The sequence below is a fragment of the Terrapene carolina genome, unplaced genomic scaffold, assembly GCF_002925995.2.
Source record: "Terrapene carolina triunguis isolate 2854851 unplaced genomic scaffold, T_m_triunguis-2.0 Scaffold174, whole genome shotgun sequence".
In the NCBI taxonomy this organism is placed as follows: domain Eukaryota; kingdom Metazoa; phylum Chordata; order Testudines; family Emydidae; genus Terrapene; species Terrapene triunguis.
This window is the reverse complement of record NW_020664525.1, coordinates 2687342-2709802: the sequence shown is the minus strand read 5'-3', so window position 1 is coordinate 2709802 and position 22461 is coordinate 2687342. Positions and strand designations below refer to the sequence as shown.

General features: G+C 48.4%; 1 protein-coding gene across 1 annotated transcript in view; it reads right to left on the bottom strand.

The window, feature by feature from the left end:
* The window catches only part of LOC112121730 (melanophilin-like), an 82403-nt gene extending 78632 nt beyond the window's left edge, over positions 1-3771 (bottom strand). The window contains exon 1 of the mRNA XM_026653980.1: positions 3723-3771. The gene's annotated coding sequence lies outside the window, so the exon portion shown is untranslated. The remainder of the gene's footprint in view (positions 1-3722) is intronic.
* Between the last annotated feature and the right edge of the window lie 18690 nt (positions 3772-22461).

Genomic DNA, 22461 nt, shown 5'->3' with positions numbered 1-22461 from the left:
AGTTGACGTATCTTAGATCGAATTAAAATTACTTACTTCGCGTCCTCTCAGCGCGCCGCGGCTCCCCCGTCGACTTTGCTTCCGCCTCTCGCCGAGCTGGAGTTCAGCAGCCGACGGGAGAGTGATCAGGGATCGATTTATCGCGTCTACACTACACGCGATAAATCGATACCCGATAGATCGATCGCTACCCGCCGATCCGGCGGGTAGTGTAGACGTACCCTAGACGCATGAGATATTTTGGCTAGAAATTCTCATGGTTAGTGCACCTCTCAAATGTATTTCCTTTCAGGAGGCATCACTTATGTTAGGCCCCAACTTACTTCTGTTTCACACAATTTTGGTGTCCTCTTGCTTAAATTACTGAAAATGATTTGTATCAGAAATAAAGACCTGTGAAGCTGAGCCTGCAGAAAGAGTTGGCTACACTAAAGGGAGGAATCCCCCAGACTTGTTAAACGTCCCACATGGCAATTTTTTTATATCCTTCATTTTTGTCTTTGGGTATGTCTACACTTACCCGGTAGTTCGGCGGCGAGCGATCCAACTTCTGGGTTCGACTTATCGCGTCTTGTCTGGACGCGATAAGTCGAACCAGGAAGTGCTCGCCGTCGACTGCGGTACTCCAGCTAGACGAGAGGAGTACCGCGGAGTCGACGGGGGAGCCTGCCTGCTGCGTGTGGACCGAGGTAAGTTCGAACTAAGGTACTTCCAACTTCAGCTACGTTATTCACGTAGCTGAAGTTGCGTACCTTAGTTCGAATTAGGGGGTTAGTGTAGACCTGGCCTTTGACACACATTACATCCCGCATTTGGGCTTTGGAAGATGCAGCGATATAGCGTCTAAAGAACGCTTCATTTCTAACCTCCGATTATGGAAAGGAAATCAACACACAGGTGATAAGATAAATACTTCAACTCCTCAGCTGTCTGTGTGCCATTCACACGCTAGTCTTTGATCTAACGTACAGTAACTAATTCAGTTATGTACTTAAGTCTTCTGGAATACGTGCATTAAGATTAGACTCGCACAATGATAAGATAATAGGTGCCCGATTCTCAGACGTGCTGAGCTCCCATTAACTTCAATGTGGGAGGTCAGCAATTCTGGAAATGAAACCTCTTTGGGAGAGTACCCAACAGTTTCTGGAAGAAGCAGGTGCAATCAAGGAAAGCCTAATATCATTGCCTTAAAGTTGGTTTGAGTGAAACAAAATCTTTTCCAACATGTCTTCCCCTAAGAGAAGAAACTAATGCTTATTGGACCTAATGATTAAATTAAAAAAAAAAGAAAAGTAAACAGCATTACTGTAAAACTGCAGCGTTTTGAATCATTAAAACTCTAGAATATCATAGTTTTGTTATATGGTAATAGCTGAACATATACTGTAGTGTCTGTTAGCATTTACATGATAAAATCAGCTATACTGGGTTTAAAACTCAAACACAGGGGCTTGTTCATACAGGAAAGTTATTCTAGAATAAGGTCAGGTATACATTTAAAGTGAAATAGCTATTCTGGAATAACTCCATGTTTGGACATTTTATTCCAGAATCTGGTGGTTTGAAATCTGAACAGTAATTGTCCCTTTTTGGCTCAGCAAAGCTTTAAAATAGGAAGGCCTGAAAACCCCACAATTGTTTTGTTTTCATAAGCCTTGCCGAGGAGTGGGGCCTTTTATAATTTTGGGAGAATCATGTAAAGAGTTGTTTTAAAAAGTATATAATGAACAAGGTTCACAGAACATAATTTCTAGGTAATAGTTCTTCTTAACCATGCATGTTTTTATAAAATTATAAACGGGGGTGGGGGGAAATAACTGATGGGGTGACAAAAAGTGAAGGAGGAAGACACGGCACAGGCGAAGTGACTTCAGACCTTCATTGTTCTTTTAAAGACTTTTGAGGTAGAAGAATTGTTCTCTGGAAATCACAGGACACTGGCAGGGTGTCAAGTAGACATCATCAATATGTACTCAGAACTATTTTAAATAATATCTACTCTCTCACACACCCTCCTCCCCCACATCCACGCCCTCCCCTTTAGGAATGTGTTAATATTTGCAAAGCATTAGCACTCTGCAGGCGTGCTGTATTTAAGAGCCACAGGATCAATAAAAATATCCGTGCTTGGAAGCAACAGCGTTGTTCCCTAGCTGGATGGTTGGGAATGGTTCTCCATTTACAGACTCAGTAGCAAAAGACAGATAGAAGTAGGGTGACCAGATGTCCCGATTTTATAGGGACAGTCCCGATTTTTGGGTCTTTTTCTTATATAGGCTCCTATTACCCCCCACCCCCTGTCCCGATTTTTCACACTGGCTGTCTGGTCACTCTAGATAGAAGGTAAAGGAAGGGCCCAGTCTGGCATGGTGCGAGGTGCCTTCTATGTGCCCTCGGTTGACAATGAAGACAGCAGGATTTGCGGGCACCCCGCATCTGCCAGGATCCATTAAGTGGCATCCTGTGCTCGGAGCACCTGTAAATTCAACAATTGTTGATCTCCAAAAATGAAACTAAGCTCCCCCCTAGACAAGGGCCAGGAGTAGGTTTCGTTTGAAATGATAAAACCTAAGAGATTGAGAGTCTTCAAACAAAGTTACTTTCCACTGCCCCAGTGGTTTTATAGGAGTCAGCCCTACATGGGGCAGATTAGATAGCCACTCTGTTAACAATAATGGGAGTTGCCCCATTTATTCTGCATACACGATGCTAAAAATTAACCCGTTGGGGCATGATCCCCTACATCATGAACACCTTGTGGTTCTATTAAAGTCAACAGGAGTGTGGAGGCAAAAGTAGGCAGGATTATATCTCGAATGGCTTCTAGATCTATTCTAGATTCTAGGAATGGTTTATAAGCTTCCATGAAGATCTATTAATAATTAATACTGCATTGCAAATGAAATTACCACACACACACACAAAGTAATGATCCTTACATTTTCAGGGATTGCACTAGATTTACCCACACAGCTTCAGCTGAAATCGATAGGCCACCCGGTACGTGGACAATTCCTCCATTGATAGGTAAGCAATGTTTTAAACCCATGGGAGCACGGAGATTCAGAGTCAGAGGAAACTGCCCTGCTTCCCACAGCAGGCTCTTCTGAAAGTTCAGCTAAAGAAGGGCGCCTCCAGCCGGGCGGATGACATGGAGTGCATGTGAAATTTAACGAGCACACTTTAAATTGGCATTTCGCAGCCTCAGGCTGGGTATCTGCCATAATATTGAAGAGCGACATAATTTCCAAGGCCGGCTCGAAGGGCGTTCAATGTCAGGGGAGCATACACCGGTTTCCACTGTTCTTTCCTGCTGATTAAACTAGCATAGGACTTTGAGGGACATTCCAGGCAGGGCTGCCATAGCTGGGCTGTACTTCTGGCCACAGTTTAGCCTCTCTGCTTTACAGGTTAATCCAGAATGTAGCTCTTTCTTTCTGGAAAGTTTACCTGCTTTGAGCACCAGCCCTCCCAAAATCAAACAGGTATTTCTCTCCCTCCTCTCTCCAGTCACCATTCTTACCTTTGCTGCTGTCAACATCCTTCACTTGCCATATCAATTGCAGCAGCAGGGCAGTGCTGGTGATTGCTACAGGGCAGGGAAACTCTCAGCTTAAGAACCGTATTGATTAGCAATAGGCACCCTCAGTCCCTTTCCGATCAGATCCCCTGTTGAAACCCCTCCGAACCGATCATGAGAAGGGGAAGTTGCACTTTACCTTGTGAAGAGCTGCAGCCGCTGCTTTGATCTCCCTCTCTGGCTCGGTGGCAAGCCAGTCCTAGGGGGTGGAGTAAAAATATGTTTCTGTCACATGCTGGATTCCCATCCTCTGCCCTGGGGCTGGGCAGAACCAACCACCTACTCGGTGCACGGCGATCACATGGGCCGATTAGTGCTTCAGAGTCAACGTCCTCCGAGCAAATCAGCTGCAGCCGTCGCTGCAGAGACGCGCTGAGCTGGGGGGACCCTGCCCACAGGACTCCCCCCCCCCCCAAGTCAGTTTCCCAGGAGGAGCCACTCTTCGGAGTTTGCAGTCAAGTGTAAGGGAAATAGACAGGAAATAGGGGGCCAAATGCAACCCTGGTGTAACTCTGTTGAAGCCGGTGGAGTTACACCAGAGAGGAATTTGGCCCAGGCACTTCAAATAACAGACACTTTCCTATTGGCAAACTTGGAATGCCTTTACAAAAAATAAAATTCAAAAACCCCAAGGAAAAAAGGGGAATAGTTGCCAATTTTTAAGGAGCTGAGAAAAGACCCAGGGTTTTCAGTCTTGGAAATCTTGTGACTTGAAAGCAGGTGATTGCATAAGAGAAGAAAAATATAAAGGACCATACAAAACAAAACAAAACAAAACAAAACAAAAAAAACACAACCAGCCAAACAACAACAAAAACCCAAACAAAACCCCAGCATCACTCACACACAGAAAATCCAAGTTCTTTAGGCTTTGGAGGGAAAAAAAATCAGGTTAAAGTGACTGTGTGTAGTGGTATCTGCATCATGCTGGGGCTTATTGCGAGAGAAATAAGCATGGGTTAGTTCTGTCTCCATTTTTTAAAACTAAATTTGTCCCAAGCGTGGGAAACATTGAATAGAGTTGAGCCTGCAGCATGCGATATTTTGCCTACTGGTGCACGATAATTAATGGAGACTTTCAGGTGCTGAAATCAATATGGGATTAGATTGTGGCGATCTGGGGGGTGATCCTATATATTTCCATTGGTTTACTGATTTTATTTTTGCGGCATGAGTTCATCATAAATCATCATTAAAACTGGGGCCATGGCGATGCAGGCAGGTTAACACACTCTGGTTTTTGTTTCTTGAGACTGGGTTGAAATCTAGTGGTGATTGGACCGGGGAGTTGAGTTTGGTGGTCTCAGCTAGGGGTGCCCAGGACACCTCTCTGCAAGACCGCTTCAGCACACAACTGGCAGTGACCATCACAAATCATACTGGTTCTATGGAGCAAGATGGGTGAGGAAGTTTGCACATTGCCTGCTGCCACCAGCCAGTACAGCAAGCCTTTTGTTCTCCCGAGCATAGATTCTTTCCTTCTAGCACAGGGCATAACGCCATTAGATTTAGGAAAATATAAACAACGCCTGTAGATGACAATACACGTGATCAAGAAAAGGGAATTGTGGCTTGGAGCAAATTCCACTCCCAAGAACTCTGAGAGGCAACGTAGTCCGGTGGAGCAAGCACAATTTGGAGTCAGGCAATCCCAAATTCCAGTCTGGTGACTTGTGTGTGGCCACAGGCAAATCTCCCTGCCTTAGTTTCCCCAAAGGGGTGGTCTGGCTGTAGAGGTATGCCTACCCAGAGCTGACAGCAGGATTGGGGGCTAGGTAGACAAGGATTTCCATTTTACAGCGCAGGAACGGAGGCACAGAGAACTCAAGTGACTTGCCCAAGGTCACACGGGAAGTCAGTGGCAGAGCAGGGAGCTCCATCCCAGTGACTTAATCACCAGGTTAAGCCCTCGCCTTGATAGTAAACAAAAAATCTGTGTGCTGAAACGGATGAACAAACCTTTGCTTTCCAGCAGCATGGTGAGGGGAGACAGATATCTTGCCCCTGTTCACACGACTGTTCCTTTCCAAGGATGGGGAAGACTTGGGTCTCATCCAGCGCCCATTGCATTAACAGCAATCTTTCTATTGACTTCACTAGGCTTGGATCATTGGATGTATATATCTTTTGGATTTGGGTGTATTACACTATCAGCTTAACCTGATCTCCTCCCTGCCCGAAGGAACAGTGGCTGGACTGGACTGAACAGAACTCAGAGTGAATTGCCTTGCCTTGCATTTTCTTGCTTGGAAAGGTTCTGTTTAATGGCCCTCTGCAAACAAAATGCCCCAGGGGTGTAATGAATTCAGTGGAATTGTGTACATGGAAGATCTGCAGGGAAGTTTCAAACTAAGCGCTATTAGCTAGGTGAAGTTTGCATCACCTGCCCATTAGTGTCTGAAAGGTGGAGGGTGCGTTACAAGCATTGTGCATGTTAACGCTCCTTTCCTTTCCACATCCAATGAAGTCGGTTTTAGCCCACAAAAGCTTATGCCCAAATAAATTTGTTAGTCTCTAAGGTGCCACAAGTACTCCTGTTCTTTTTGCCCCTTTCCTAGTACCCCTGCACTCCAGGTAGCCACTTGAGGGACTGGGAATCGGCCTGTATGAAAACACCTCCAAACTCCAACAAAGTCCAGATCTGAGCTCAGGCCCGTCTCAGTTGGGGCATGTCACCAGCTCACACTCAGGGGGCTCCAACGGGAGGTGGCCGGGCCGGCACGCAGCCAGATTTGGCTGCCAGTATTGAAGCTGAGTAGTACCTGGTAACACCCCACCATAATCCTGGAAAGCTACACACGGTACAAACAAAGGCACTTAGCCTGTCATTTACCATGCAGGCCTCCCATCAGCTTCTCACAGGGGATATACACAGCTGTTCAGAGAGGGCTAGATTTAGGGTGACCAGATGTCCCGTTTTTATAGGCACAGTCCTGTTTTGGAGGACTTTTTCTTATTTAGGCGCCTATTACCCCCTACCCCCTGTCCTGTTTTTTTCACAGTTGCTATCTGGTCACCCTAGCTAGATGGTGACTGAGTGAGCGGACCTTGCACAGTGGTCACAGTGCTCACCTCCTTGCTCTGAGGGCGCGGGAAAGCAGCTCTATCCCCCTTATACACCAGGCCAGCAAGAAAGGGGGCTGAAGCCAGGGCTCCTCCCGCTCCCTGGCTCAAAGCGGAGAGCAGCCAGACAGCCAGGGGGTAGGGATCCAGCCCATCGGGCTCAGCTCTGCCTTTCTTACAGTGAATGGTTCCTTACTCCACTGGCAACACTACAGAAACCAGGGCGAGGGAAGGGACCACTTAGCGGGGGAGCTGAATCAGGCCCTCCATGTGTTGAATAGAGAGCGACGTGCGGGTCCCCTTCAGCTCCTGCTCTGGTTAACGATTCACTTTTTGAGGCCACCATTGGCCACTGGTTAAAGGCTTGTGCTCAGTTCTCAAGGCTCTTATCTAGGAGGCTGCCACTGCGGTTCCTTGTGTGATTAAACTAGATCAGGGCCCAGGGGCTGTCTGCGCTGGTGACGGTGGCTAGTCTAGGAGATCCACACTTTTGGGGTCTGGCGGTGGGCAGTGCCTTTAGGTGCCACCTGAGTGATCTCGCTGCCTTGGACGCTGGGGCAGGGGTCGGACGAGGGAGAGCTGCTTGCCACCCACAGGGTGAGCACGAGGCAAGGAAGGGCCCTTTTCCATTTCATTCTGTGGAACACTGAGTTGGCCCCTCTCCATCCCGAAGAGCAATAGGTGTGTAGCTACTCGGAGAGGTAGAGGAAGGATGGCTCAGTGCTTAGGGTGCTTGGCAGGTACTCAGAAGACCTGCGTGTAATCCCCTTCTATGGCCCAGGCATCTAGCTACACCTAGAGCACAGGAGTTTAGTGGGGGTGTTCTGAGTATAACTGTATTATAGGTTATGTGATGCTCTGATACTGTGGTGATAGGGCCATGTAAGTACCTTAGGAACATGCAACCTGAGAAATGTCTTAGTTTCCCTGTCCCCCCAGACGCCATAGAGGAGACTGCCCCTGACTGTATCAGAGATCTGCCTTAAAAGAGTGGGTTGATGCTATTTGTTCAGTATAGGTTCTTATGCTAGGCTCCTCTCTGTAGTATCCGAGCATCTTCCAGTCGTGCTTAAGCAATATCTCTAACATCTGCCACGTGTTTGTTCTCTCATCCTCTCCCCGGCAGGAGAATTAAGCCGTTCTATAAGCAGCAGAATATGTAGTAGCGCCTAGGAGCCCGAGTCATGGACCAGGCCTGCATTGTGCTAGGCGCTGTACAAACCCAGAACAAGAGGACGGTCCCTGCCCCAAAGCAGAAGAGATAACAGATGGAGACAGGCAGAGGAGAACAATGAGACAGTATCGCTGGTTGGCAGGGGTCACACCGCACCAGCCGCCTAACCCCTGTCAAAGGATTTATAGGCACTACCAGAAAGGGGAGTTTTGAGGGAAGGAGCTTTGTTGCAGCTGTTTATGGGGGTCTCAAGCCCACATATGAGGCAGCATGGGAGAGAGGATGAAGGTACCTGTTTGAAGATTTAACAAGTGGGGGATGGAGGCTGGCACCACGGACCCATCGGAGGAGGAGTCAGCCCCTTGCTACTGAATGACAGAGAAGGAGTAGGGTGGGGCGAAGGGCCTTGAAAGTGATGAAAGGCAGCGTATGTTTGATGTGATACAGAGGAGGAGCCAGTGGAGCCAGTGGAGAGATACAAAGATGGTGACATGGTCCAAGCGAAGGTCTGGGAGAATGAACTTCGCAGCCGCAGTCTGAATGGACAGGAGCAGGGCGAGACTGGGCACTTGTCAAGCCCAGAGCAAAGTGGTGTTGCAGTAACCGAGCCAGGAGGTGAGAGCTCGGGCGAGAGAGCGTTGGCTGTGTGGGTGGGTCGGAAAGGCCGTATCTTACAGATCTCACCCAGACAGAACCAGCAAGATTTAGACATAGCCTAGATGCAAGGACCTAGAGAGGTGCAAATTGAAGATTTTCCCAGGTTACTAGCATGAGTGAGGTTAGATCTGGCTTGTGTCCCACAGGCTGGATTCCTCCTTAACTGATATTAGAATTGGAATTAAAAGTTAATCACATCTTAAAAAAGCAGCACTTGGGACTATTTTAGGTCTTCATAAGGGAATTGGCCAAGAAATGTTACTAGTAGCATATGCCAAATTCTCTCTCACTTGCACCGAAGCAATGCTATAGATTTAGGGGCAGATTTTGCCCTTTCTTCCCCAAGGCAGCCTTTCTATTACAGACCTGATTTAGACCACTGCCGCCATGACTCAGGGCCAGATCCTGGGCCCCCCCATAGCTCTTCTGCTCCAGCAGCACAAAGCAGCCTTCAAGCCATCTTCGGAGGAGCCCCAGAGGCATGCACAGGGCAGGGGGCATGGCTAGGAAACAAGGTGTACACCCAGGGCTGCTAGCTCCTTTGGGCAGCGTTGCCTTCACACCCTCCTTCCTGAGACCAGAACCAAGGATCTAGCCCTCTAGAATCCAAAGTGGTTACACTGCACAGAAGGACAGGAGAGTTGTAGGCTCTGGCCCCAATCCAACAAACCCTCTCCCCTGCGTGTAGCCCAACCGAGACTATTCACTTTATGTGCACGAAATGAAGTCTTGGGTGACGGTCTCTTTCTGCACTGCAGTCCGAGGTGTGATTGCAGCACCAATAGACACATCCAAGTGTCACCCAATATGTGGGTGGTCTCACCCTAGTGGCCAGAGCCGGAGTCAGGCCAGATCACATACCAGAAGGTCAGAGTCTGAGACAGGCCAGAGGGCAAACCATTGAGTCAGGAGGGAGACAGTAGGAGCAGGTGTAATGCAAAAGAGACAATCCAGACCAGGGGAAACCGAATTGAAAGGACAACTTCCTGTTCCTGGGCTTGATTTAAATAAAAGCTGGGAACCAACCAGGACCCCCAGCATTCCACCAATCGGATCCCAGGACTGGAGCCCTCTCTCAGAGTTCAGCTTCTATTGTGGCTGCTGTTAGCAGGTTACTGGATGGCAGGGTGGAACTGCCTAGTTCCTCAGAGCCTGTGCTAGACGATGGTTCAAGACCTGCTGCCCTCCTACTGATCTTGCTAGTGTGAGCATCAACAGCAGTGAAGATGGGTAGTAGATACCCCCTCAGACTGGTGGGTAATTACTCAGCTAACTTGTCCACAGTGAAGCCATGGTTTCAGTGCTCCTCCTAGCTAGCTATCTTGGATCTGTGTCCACATGTACTGCAATCACTGCCTGCCTGCAGTGTAGACATAGCTTTAGTCTCCAGCGGGGATGAGAGTTTGTGAATTTTGCAGCTCTCAAGATTCAGGGTATTAGATCAAAAGCCTACACAGCTGATTCCATGCTAAGATACAATAACAGCTGGATATTTTAGGTCACATTAGTTTCACTGAATTAGAAAGAGCGAGTTTTGCTGCCCTTCTGAGGGCCATGGTTATTTCACATTTCTGATTCAAATCATGACTCATCTGATCACACTCCTCTTGGTTCTAGATTATTATGTAAGCAGAAACAGTAACAACTGTTATGTTCAAATTGGAAAAGAGCCCTAGGCCTATTCATTACGAAGTTGGGAGACATCACCTGACCAGCTTTTCTTTCCACGGTTTTGCAGTTAAAAACAGTGCCAGTTATACTCTGAGGGGTGCCTGAAGATGGGTAGGCAGGAGAACCGTGATCCAGAGTGTTATAGACAGGACCCTGAGACCACTCCCCGCTTGTTATCACCCTGCGCAATGTTCACCGGAGAACAACCGCAGACGTACCCTGTGAAAAAGTCTTGGTTGTTACTTCCATAGCAGCACCCCTCCCCCACCCTCTCGCACAATTAAAGAGAAAAACTAATCAGCATCAAGGAACAAAGGGTGTAATAAACAGATGAACAAAGAACTGTGCACTGTTATATAACGAGTCTAGAGCCAGATCCTGCTCCCACTGAAATCAGTGGTAAAAATGGTCGTGACTTTCATGGGGAAACAGTTTTTTGTTTGTGTAATGTTTAGAAACTGCAGAACTGGAATTAATTTGCAAACTGCACACAATTAAATTAGGCTTGAATAAAGACTGGGAGTGGATGGGTCATTACACAAACTAAAAACTATTTCCCCATGCTCATTTTTCCCCTACTGTTACTCACTCCTTCTTGTCAACTGTTTGCAATGGGCCATCCTGATTATCACTACAAAAGTTTTTTTCCTCCTGCTGATAATAGCTATCTTAATTGATTTGTCTCGTTAGAGTTGGTATGGCAACCCCTATTTTTTCATGTTCTCTGTGTATATATATCTTCCTACTGTATTTTCCACTCCATGCATCTGATGAAGTGGGTTTTAGCCCGGGAAAGCTTATGCCCAAATAAATTGGTTAGTCTCTAAGGTGCCATAAGTACTCCTCATTCTTTTTGCTGATACAGACTAACACGGCTACCACTCTAAAACCTGTAATTAAAGACTATCGTAGTGCAGAAGCTCTGAAGTAAAGTTGCACAAGCAATCTTTATTCTGGCACTTCCTACATATTGAGTATTTGCAACCTTAATAATGTTCTTTTAGTGTCGTTTTTAGTGTGCAATACCTATGATTAAATCCTGCATATGGTGGGAAAGGTAGTAACTTTGCCTGAAAGGGAATTAACAGTAAGTATGGGGGCACGCAGTGTTGTAGCAAAGAGATCTTTCTTAAGCATGCTGAGTGGTGCACAGGCAGCCTGTTCCCAACAGCACACTGCATTTGGTCTCTCTTAGGGCTGGTCTGCATTGGGAACTTTCACCAGCATAGCTACATCTCCACAAACTCCACACCCTTGAGAGACGTTGCTATGCCAACCTCTCCCCTGTGCTAGATGGACGGAAGAATTCTTCCATCGACCTAGGTACTGCCTTTCGAGGAGGTGGATTACCTACGCTGATGGGAGACCACCTCCTGCCAGCATAGGTAGGGTCTACACTACAGCAGGGCAGCTCCAGTTTGCCTCTGTAGCATTTCCAGTGTAGATATACCTTTAGTCAGGGTAGGCTCAGAGACATGCCATTGGCTTCTGTGGATTTACTGGTACAGCAATGCAGCTGCCGGGTTGCCTTGGTGCTCGTGAATAGGACCTCATCTCAAAAAGGATATACTGGCTTAGAAAAGGTTCAGAGAAGGGCATCTAAAATGATGAGGGGTTTGGAATGGGTCCCATATGAGGAGAGATGAAAGAGGCTAGGACTTTTCAGCTTGGAAAAGAGGAGACTAATGGGGGATAAGATAGAGGTATATAAAATCATGAGTGATGTGGAGAAAGTGAATAAGGAAAAGTTATTTACTTGTTCCCATAATATAAGAACTAGGGGCCACCAAATGAAATTAATGGGCAACAGGTTTAAAATAAATAAAAGGATGTTCTTCTTCACACAGTGCACAGTCAACCTGTGGAACTCCTTGCCTGAGGAGGTCGTGAAGGCTAGGACTATTACAGGGTTTAAAAGAGAACTGGATAAATTCATGGAGGTTAAGTCCATTAATGGCTATTAGCCAGGATGGGTAAGGAATGGTGTCCCTAGCCTCTGTTTGTCAGAGGGTGGAGATGGATGGCAGGAGAGAGATCACTTGATCATTACCTGTTAGGTTCACTCCCTCTGGGGCACCTGGCATTGGCCACTGTCGGTAGACAGGATACTGGGCTGGATGGACCTTTGGTCTGACCCAGTATGGACATTCTTATGTTCTTATGACCTAGGATGTGGAGAAATAAAGATGCAAGGTGTCATGGTGCAGAGAGGTGGAGCAAGTGCAGCTACATGCAATTGGCAATGGAATAATGCCCACGACATGACACAGCACAGCCGTGAAACTGCTCCCAGCAAGGTCATGTAAGGAGAGTCTAACTTGTGTCCCTACACGTGTGGGGAGCTGCCTATTGATCTGGTCTCTAATGAGTTTCCATTTGGCTTGCTGCTCTTTGAAACTGCACCGAACAAGAGGCATTATTTCCTTTTGGATGTTTGGCCGGCAGGAGCACCTTTCCCCCGGACCTACTGGAACGGGGAAGGGAGCACGTGTCTAGACCACAGACTGAAAGGGACTGGGGATGTTGGCACCCTCAGTGCGTGGAGAAGGCAAAGGAAATAGCCTCAGTAGATGCTCTCCTCTCAATTCACGTACCTGTCGCTTCTTGCTTAACACTGATAGAGCAACTCTCTCTCATACTCCAGCTCCAGCAGAACGAGCTGGGCAAAGTCCATTTCTGGCTAACGAGTAAAGAGTCAGAATCAGGGAATATCCGGCATTGTGTCAAGGAGGGACAGGGGTTCACGGTCCCGGGTCCAGCCGTCGCTCTAGTGTGTGACATCCCAAAGGGCTGCCCAGGAATAGCAGGAGTAAGAGAGCTCCAGCTACTGTATCTCCCTGCTCTAGTCCCATCTCATCTCTAGATAGTCCCAATGTGGGCCGTTGCTCAATCCAGTTCATAGCGTAATGCCCATTTATGGCCAGCCTGGGCCAGGCCCTGCTTGGCATAGGCTGGCAATGCTCCGCTGACATCAGTGAGCTATGCCTACTGACACTAGCTGAGGATCTGGCCCCTTTTATGGTAAATGCAAGCGTTGTGCTGCATAGTGAACCAGCAGCTAATGGGTCACTTTTTCTGGATCTGCTCCACAGCCTGGGTTATTTAGAACACAAGCTGCCTGCTGTATTCCTACTGCCCTCGGGAGCCTGGAAGCAATATACAAGGTACATGGTGGCAACTGGTGTTCTATCCTGCACCTGTGTCTAATTACATCTGACTCCAGAGCTATGCACTGAAGGGTGCTGACCGCTATGGAGGCTGCAGTGCTAGCTGGATTTCTACCACTCCGTAGAGACTTAGCAGACTGGACAATCCAGCCTTTTGCACTGCAGAACTTCCCTCCAGGGGAGGGGACATGTCTGCCTCCTCCTGTGCCCATCACGGGCACGCCAGAGCAGGAAGTGTGCATGCTGGAACAGAGCTCTGCTACATCTATCGCTCCCCTGCAGCTTTAAACTTGCACCGGGATCAGATAGGCTCACAACTGGCTCCCTGATGCTGCATCTGGGCAGAGCTCTAGTGGGGTAGAGAACCTGCCCCTTGGGGTTCTGATGAACAAGCTACACAGCTACCCAGGAAAAGCCAAGTGAATGGCTCATGACTAGGACCCTGCCAAATTCACGGCCATGAAAAACGCGTCACGGACTGTGAAATCTGGTCTTTTGTGTGCTTTCACCCTATACTATACAGATTTCACGGGGGAGACCAGCGTTTCTCAAATTGAGGGTCCTGACCCAAAGGATTTGCGGGGGGGGGGTCACAAGGTTAATTTAGGGTATTGCCACTCTCACTTCTGTGCTGACTTCGGAGCTGGGTGGCTGGAGAGTGGTGGCTGTTGGCCGGGCACCCAGCTCTGAAGGCAGTGCCCCGCCAGCAGCAGCACAGAAGTAAGGCTGGCAATACCATACCATGAGCTGTGTGGCCAGAGAGTGGCAACTGCTGACTGAGGGCCCAGCTCTGCAGGAAGCACCACAGAAGTAAGGGTGGCGATACCATCCCATGCCATCCTTACTTCTGCGCTGCTGCTGGCGGCGGCTCTGCCTTCAGAGCTGGGCTCCCGGCCAACAGCCGTCCTCTCTAGTTGCCCAGCTCTGAAGGCAGCACTGCTGTCAGCAGCAGCACAGAAGTAAGGGTAGCAGTACCGCAACCCTCCTACAATAATCTTGTGACACCCCCACAACTCCTTTTTGGGTCAGGACCCCTACAATGACAACACCGTGAAATTTCAGATTTAAATAGCTGAAATCATAAAATTTATGATTTTTTAAATCCTAGGACCATGAAATTGACCAAAATGGACTGTGAATTTGGTAGGGCCCTACTCATGACTGGTCACTTCACAGCACTGTGCAGGTTGCAGATTCCTTTCTTTCTCCATTCCCCTCCTTCTCGGAGCCCCGCTCAGATCCCAGCATATGCCCTCATTCTCCCTCTTCACTTTCCCCAACGTCCAGGGTGGGTGTCAGCAACTCGCCTTTGTCCGTGTCCAAATCCACCGCTAGTCCTGCTGTTTCCCCAGTCTGAGACACTCTAGCTGCCCCACAGGGGCAGATATAAAAAACAGTTTTCCTCAAAATTAGAGGCTGAAGGCAAAGGAGGGAAGGGCCTTAATTCTCGCAACATGAAGGCAAATAACTTTATTCACATGTAGGGTTGCCAGGTGTCCGGTTTTTGACTGGAAAGTCCAGTCGAAAGGGGACCTGTGCAGTGTCCGGTCAGTACTGCTGACTGGACACCAAATGTCCAGTTACCACAGCAACAGCAATTGGCTTCTGTCACTGGGAGGGTGGGAAGAGCAGCTGCTGGAGGAGCTCGGTGGAGGGAGAGAAGCTTGAACTGAGGAATGGGCTCCCGGCTCCGGCGGAGAGGTAGGTAGCAGCACCGCCCAGGGAGAGATCCTGTGGCGTTTGAGTAGCGGGGTCGGAGGCTGGGCTCACTGCCTGTGACAGCCTATCCCACCTTCTCAGCCTCCTGGGGCCCTGGCTCTGGGAACTGATGCCCCCCTCTGCCCCACTGTGCCCTGATTGGGCAGGCTAGCAGTCTCTGCATCAGCTCCTCTCAGCCCAGCTTTGCAGGCCGCACGTGAGTCCCGGGGAAGGGAGGAGCAAGCAACAGGGGGTGAGGGTGTCAGGCGTGAGTGACAGGGGTGCCTGTAGTGTCCAGTTTTTAAAAATTGGAATGTTGGCAACCTATTCACGTGGGCAGCCAATGAGAGTTTGCCAACTTTGCCACATTGGACTGAGAGAGTCTAACATTGCACCACAAAGGGATGTTCACTGAGATACCGTGAAGCATGTCTGTGCCATATTTGAGCCAGGAAGCTACTGGTAGATTGCAGAGCTGATAAATCTTGCTCGAGTAAAATAGAGGCTCTGATAAACCATCTGCTTATCAATCTGTTTGTATCATGTGCCAGGGTAGCAACTGTTATCAGTGGACTCTGGCCATTTGATAATTAATCTTTTATTGCTCTGCAGAGGGGCTAGTGGGCTGAAGACCAACCTGGGAGCTGGGCATTTTCAGTTCTAATCTTGCTCTGCCCCGTCTCTATTTGGCCTCACTGTGTCTCTCCCCCGTGTATAAAATGGGGCTCACACTAGTTTGCTGGCATGTTAGGAGCATTGATTAATACACTGGGACAATGATTTGAAGATGTAGGCTGGGATTCAAAGGAGCTCTAGGCAAGTAGGCACTTGACGCTGATTGGGTTGTAAGTGGGATTTGAAAAATCCCACCTGTGAAATGTCATATAATAATTATTTAAATCTAAGTTGCCAGCTGGCTGGACCTGGCGTGGAGCAGAGTCAAGGGCAGGAGGGGAGAAGTGCCCAGTATTGTCCAGCAGTGACCCCCTCTGAGTCAGGAGCTGCGCTGATAGGACACCAGAAGGCTGGCTCCAGACGCTCCTTGGCCAGAGGACTGTTGCCTGCCACACAAGGATGGCTCCAGACGCTCCTTGGCCAGAGGACTGTTGCCTGCCACACAGGGATGGCTCCAGACGCTCCTTGGCCAGAGGACTGTTGCCTGCCACACAGGGATGGTGAGCAGCGAGAAGCGAGTGCTCTGGAGGTACTTCTGGGGCTTCACAGGAAATAAAGCTGCAGCCTGCAACATGAGTGACTCAAAACATGAGCAAGCGATTAGATAGGATGATAATGTGCCAGAGATAAACCGGGGGAGGGGGGGTGAGAGAGGGAAAGGTGGGGGGGTGTGTGGGGGGGGGGGGGGGGTTAAGGGGCAGACCCATTTTTAAAGTGATGCCTTGATTCATTGGGGGAACTTGGAGTTCCCAGTTTTCCAAGGGCCATATGCCAAGGGTATAGCAGAATCCTTACGCAACGCACCAAAAATACAGGGGGAAGCTTGAAAGAGCGGGGGATTCATTTAAACCTTGCTACCTGGTAACTGCAATGTCATGCACTGTTGCAACTGTTGTCAGGTTACAGTACCACCCACCAGACAAATGGCAAGTAAACTTTAGGGGTAAAACGGCCCTGTACACCTTGTAATCATTTAACCCAACAGAGCCCCCTTTTCCCAGCTGCCTTCTGTCCCCAGGATGCCTGTGAGATTGGATAGGACTGGTTGTCTTGTGCCACCTGGTGGATGTTAGCCCTAACTACAGGCCTAGAGCCACACAGCAGCCAAGGTTAACCTAGCCGAATGAGCGATGGATTCGTTGTTTGCAGGGTCAGAGCTCTGTGTAAGCTTGAAAGCTTGTCTCTCTCTCACCAACAGAAGTTGGTCCAACAAAAGATATCACCTCACCCACCTGGTCTTTCTGAATTGATTCATGAAAGACTTTGATACCCCTAAAAAGTCCCATCAGTCCTGCAGCTATGTTAAAAAAATATAATCAAGGATGTTTTAACAGATTTACAGAGGACAATACCAGAGGCAGAGAGCAGACCACAGATTCTCTCAGTGCCCCAGCTCAGCGTTACTGAGTTTCTAGACCCCAATCGAAGCAGGGAAAAGTTTTTCCCCCTCACAGGAAGGGGTTAAGATGTTTAAAAAACCCGGCCGGGCCAGGTTGTTCAATAGAACCAGACAGATCACCAGCCAAAATCCCAGAATTTCCCCAGCTAGCATTTTCCTCAACTCCCACTGAAGACCCTGCTGCAGTCTCTGGAACAAAGCCTCTTCCAGTGCCTGATGCAAAGCCCAGTGAAGTCAGTGGGAGCTGTTAGTGGGCTTTGGATCATGTCCTGTGGTGTCCTGGAAAGACATAAATCACTACAGCCCTTGCCCTTATGGATAACTCCCCAGACAAGTCCTACGCTGAGGACATGCAGCTGTGCTCTTTTTGCTCCTCAGGGAGAAAAAGTTAACGCTTTTCCTGCTAATCCCTAGATATATTCTATACCGTCACGCTCATGAGTTGTATTCCCTTGGCTTTTGGTGAGCCTCAGGTGATCAGACCTCCCATAGAGGTGAGTGACAAAACCCCCACTTCTTGGCCAAAAAAACCCAACCCTGCAGCTTCAGCAGCACAAACATTTTGCAAATGCATGTCAGTTTTTGCTACATTGTTAGTGATCCCCACACAAAAAAAAGTTTCCACGGTTTTTAATCTGAAGTGACTTTGCCTGGAAATGTCCTTCAGTTGTATTAAAAAATGGAAACATTCAAAAGCTGGAAATGGAAACATCAAAATTCGTTTTGGGCCTACCTAACTGTGGGTTTTGATCCAAAACATTTGTTTTTTTGGAATTGTTAGCAAACCGAGAAAAAATAAGTCAGTTATTTGCCCAGCTCCAGTCAGAAGTATGTTTCTGAGCATGAGATCTTAGTTAAGAAAGGGAGAGCTTTAGGATTTCCTGCACCTCACGGAAGAGGCTAATAAAATCGCCCTTTGATTTCATTGCTTGTTAAAGAAATCCTGCAACTCTGCATATTTTTATTTGGAAGTGATGTGGTGGTGCCTCATGGGAATTATAGTTTGTTTTCCTCATGTACCCCATTCCCCTTTCTGGGCTGATCTCCCCTACCAGCCCACAACTCCCATGATGCAACCCCCTCCCCGCATTATGAAGTAAGAATGTAGTGCATTATGGGCAGGGCCGCCGAGAGCGGGTTCGGGCCCCAGTGAAAAAATTTTTCGGGCCCCCCAGCAAGGGCGGACCGGCTAAACAGGGCCGACGAGCAGGGGGGGAAGCCGGGCCCCGGTCCCCCTTCCGGACCGCCGGGCCCCGGTAATTTGTATCGGCTTCCCACCCCTCTCGTCGGCCCTGATTATGGGAGATGTGGTCTGATCAGAGAGCCTGGTCCACAGAGGAGAATGGGGGCATGAGTCATCTCCCATAAGTCACCACAGCAACATCTCCTTCTAAATGGAGGTTTTCGGCTTCAGTATTTAAGTTTTTGATTTTTTGCTGAAAACTTGACCTTGTCTGTGGAAAAAAATGTAGACAAAATTTCATTTGAGTCTTGCAGCACAAAGAGCTCATTTTCCAAACCAGCTCTACCTCTCATGTTTTCCCAAGGGAGCACGAAGATGTCACTCTAGAGAGAAGCTAGATGGAGGGAAAATGCAGTGTTGTGTGAAGGAGTGGGGAGGCGCTGGAGGGAGGCATTGGGAGCCACAGGGGCAGAATAAGAGGAGCTCAGTATCTCTATAGTGGCTTTTTGGGAACGACTGAGCGAGGTGTTTGAGAGGACTGGCTGCCATGAAGGGAGGATTGAAGGGGAGATCTAGGCTTCAGTGGGTGCCAGAGGTGAAGAGTGAGAGGAAATGGAGCAAGTAGTCCACAGGAAGCAAGAGTCTTGCAGAGACTATTGATCCCAGTATGCATTGCTCCACTGCCGTCAGAGAAAAATAACCGGAACCAGTTGGCCAGGGTTCTCTCTCAACGAATGGATGATGTTACCAGCAGTGTCTGAAACTTTCTCTTAACCCAGAAGCTGAATATTGACAGAAGGCTCAATACTCCGTATGAAGCATCTGGGGAAGCGTCACATGGCTTATGTTCTACTAAACCCCTCCCCCCCAGCACCATAAATCCTGATGAAGAAGGGCTAGATCCTCAGCTGGTGTAGTCTGACCTTCAGTGGAGTTAGGTCAATGGATCTACACTGATTTACTCCAGCTGACGAACTGCCCTGAAATATGGATGCACCAAGGTTGGGCCTTTAACATTAGTGCTGAGCTTGTCAAAGCAGATTGTCATATATTGCCCCCCCTTTCCACTGCTCTCTTTTGAGTCTCCTTAGGTGTATTCTACCAAGATGAGACAACCACTGCCTGGCAACAAGGATTTCATTGTAGCCACTCTATCAAAGTCAGATAAGTAGGGCCCTGCCAAATTCACAGCCATGAAAACTGTGTCACAGACCATGAAATCTGATCTCCCCCCGTTAAATCTGGTCTTGTGTGTGTGCTTTTACCCTATACTATACAGATTTCACTGGGGAGACCAGCATTTCTCAAATTGGGGGTCCTGACCCAAAAGGGAGTTGCAGGGGGAGTCACACGGTTATTTTAGGGGGGGCTGCGGTATTGCCACCCTTACTTCTGCATTGGCTTCAGAGCTGGGCGGCCAGAGAGCGGCGGCTACTGACTAAGGGCCCAGCTCTGCAGGCAGCAGCACAGAAGTAAGGTAGCAACACCATACCATGCCATCCTTACTTCTGCGCTGCTGCTGGCAGCGGCTCTGCCTTCAGAGCTGGGATCCCAGCCAGCAGCCACCGCTCTCCAGCCGCCCAGCTCTGCAGGCAGTGCCGCCACTAGCAGCAGCGCAGAAGTAAGGGTAGCAGTACTGCAACCCCCCCTACAATAACCTTGTGACACTCCCACAACTCCTTTTTGGGTCAGGACCCCTACAATGACAACATCGTGACATTTCAGATTTAAATAGCTGAAATCACAAAATTTGTGATTTAAAAAAATCCTATGACCCTGAAATTGACCAAAATGGATTGTGAATTTGGTAAGGCCCTACAGATAAGGTTCAGCTCAGTTTCAGAAAAGGAAGCCTCTTGCCAAACCAATAGCAGAGGGAAGAGAAGCCAGAAAGATGACATTTCATTTATTACAAGTTGTGTAACCCCCAGCAGAAGGGAGCAATACTGTATATGGCTGTCTCAAAGAATGTGGAGCAGGAAGGAGTAATGCTAGATTCCCAACAACTGGAGCGCAATGGGAAACAGCTGTCTGACACATTCTTTGAGACAGCTGCTCTGAACTAGGGTCATTTGTTTAAAGTCCATCTCCTTCGGCCAGCCCGTTAACCTCTCGAGAAGCTATTGTGAAAGAAACTAGGGTGATCTTGAAGTTTGCGAAGGCTGAACATTATGCCAGCTGCAGACGTGACAGAGCGTTATCTTCCCTTTTTCATCACAAAGTTCAGAGGACCATATGTTCAAAGTCACAGTGCTGGAGGGGACATGCCTCTTTCAAGCATCGTGGAAGCAATGGTTTTCAGCTAACACGGCTTGGCATGGATTGAGGTGTGAATCAAGATGGATAGAAACATATTGCCACCACGCTAATCACAGCATAATAGTCACCCACTCATAGGAAAGTGTTACAGTCAATAGGCATAACAGGAACCAAAAGTAATTCTAATACTTCTGCTTCCAAACTGCATCCTTTTTACCTTCCTTTCAGTTCCACCAGACTCAGGGCTGGTCTACGCTACGCAGGCCCTGTTGATACTACAATACCAGTGTAGCTGTGCCAGCAGAATAGCCTCATGAAGACCCAGCTCATGATGACAGAAAGCATTTTTCTGTCAGCATAGTAACCCCACCTCCCCGAACGACATTCGCTATGCCAACAGAAGCACTCTCTTGGCACGGCTGTGTCCACCCGGGGTGTTTTGCCAGCAGAGCTATGTTTTCACACCCCTGACCAACGTATTTATGGCAATAAAACCTTGTGCTGTAGACCTGGCCTAAGACCAGCATCAATCTTTCCTTCCTGTAGTTTGTAGATCTGTAGTTTGTAGCCTCTCTCCCACTTGTCATCTCCTGAGCTACCTGGTTTTGAGACTGGGAGTGAGAATGAATTTTTATCTACTCTAGAACTATCAAGATGAAACACTCCTAGCCTGCGGGTTTGGTTGGAGCACTGGATGCCTAATGAAATCATCTATTTTTATTTGTTTTCGGTTGAGAGATAGTTGGTCCAAAGTTCTCCAGCAGAACCGTTTTCCATTGGAAAGTGCCAGTTTAGATAAACTTTTATTTAAAAAAAAAAATCAAAGTGAAGCTTTTGGTTAAAGTCAAACGAATGTTTTGACCTGATGATAATGGAATGTTTTGAAATGACTGTTTCAAAAATGGCTTTCGTTATATTAAGAGTTATAGAAAAATCTATAACAAAGTCAAAGGCCAACATATTTTGATTGACCCCCAAACTGTTGTTTTTGTTTTAAATGAGTGCCTGGTTTGGATGTAGCTTTAACCAGTGGATTAAGCTAAACTGGAACAAAGCACTCATTTATTAAAAGCTCCATGTGTAGACAAACTTTCTCTGGGCTTGTCATAGGGGACGACTCTGTGGGTGCTCCGGGGCTGGAGCACCCACGAGAAAAAAATAGTGAGCGCTCAGCATCCACTGGCAGCCCCACGGATCAGCTCCTCCCCCCCCCAGCCCTCCTGCCTGACACAATCAGCTGTTCAGTGGTGTGCAGGAGGCACTGGGGGGGAGGGAGAGGAGCAGAGCAGGAAGAGGTGGGGGGAGGGCAGGAAGGGTTGGAGGTGGGAGCTTGAGGGAAGGGGTGAAGTGGGGCAGGGCCTGGGGGGAAGTGGGGGCGGGGAGGCTCGAGCACCCCTCGGGAACTCAGGAACTTGGCACCTCTGGGGCTTGTTACTTCCATTTTACAATCAGGGAACATATGCACAGGGAGACGGCATGTACCGCGCCCAGGTAAACGTGGCCCGGATTGAGACTTCCCAGCAACCAGAGAAAGTCATGTATTGACCATGTCCAGCAGACACGTTGTTAAAGGAATGAAACCCTGCCGGAACTAGGTGCTAAGTTGTGTTTAATAAGGTGTTAATTAAGTGAGCTGGCTAGAACATTTTCAACAGCTCACTGATTTTCCCAGCGTGGACAAATAATTAAGAACCGTGTCCATGTGCAGAGTTGAAACATGGCAAATGAAACCTGTGCAATGTGTCTATGCTATGCTGACAGTGCCAGGTTTACAATGGTGCCAGTGGCGCCATGGAGCTAGTCCATGCTCAGAAGGCGCCCCGGCCTACTCCTCATGCACTGCGCCCTGAGATCCTGCTGGCTCTCCCCACCCACCACTTGCCCCTCCCGGCCTGCCCGCCGGCTGGCTGAGGGCTCCTCTCCACCCCCCCT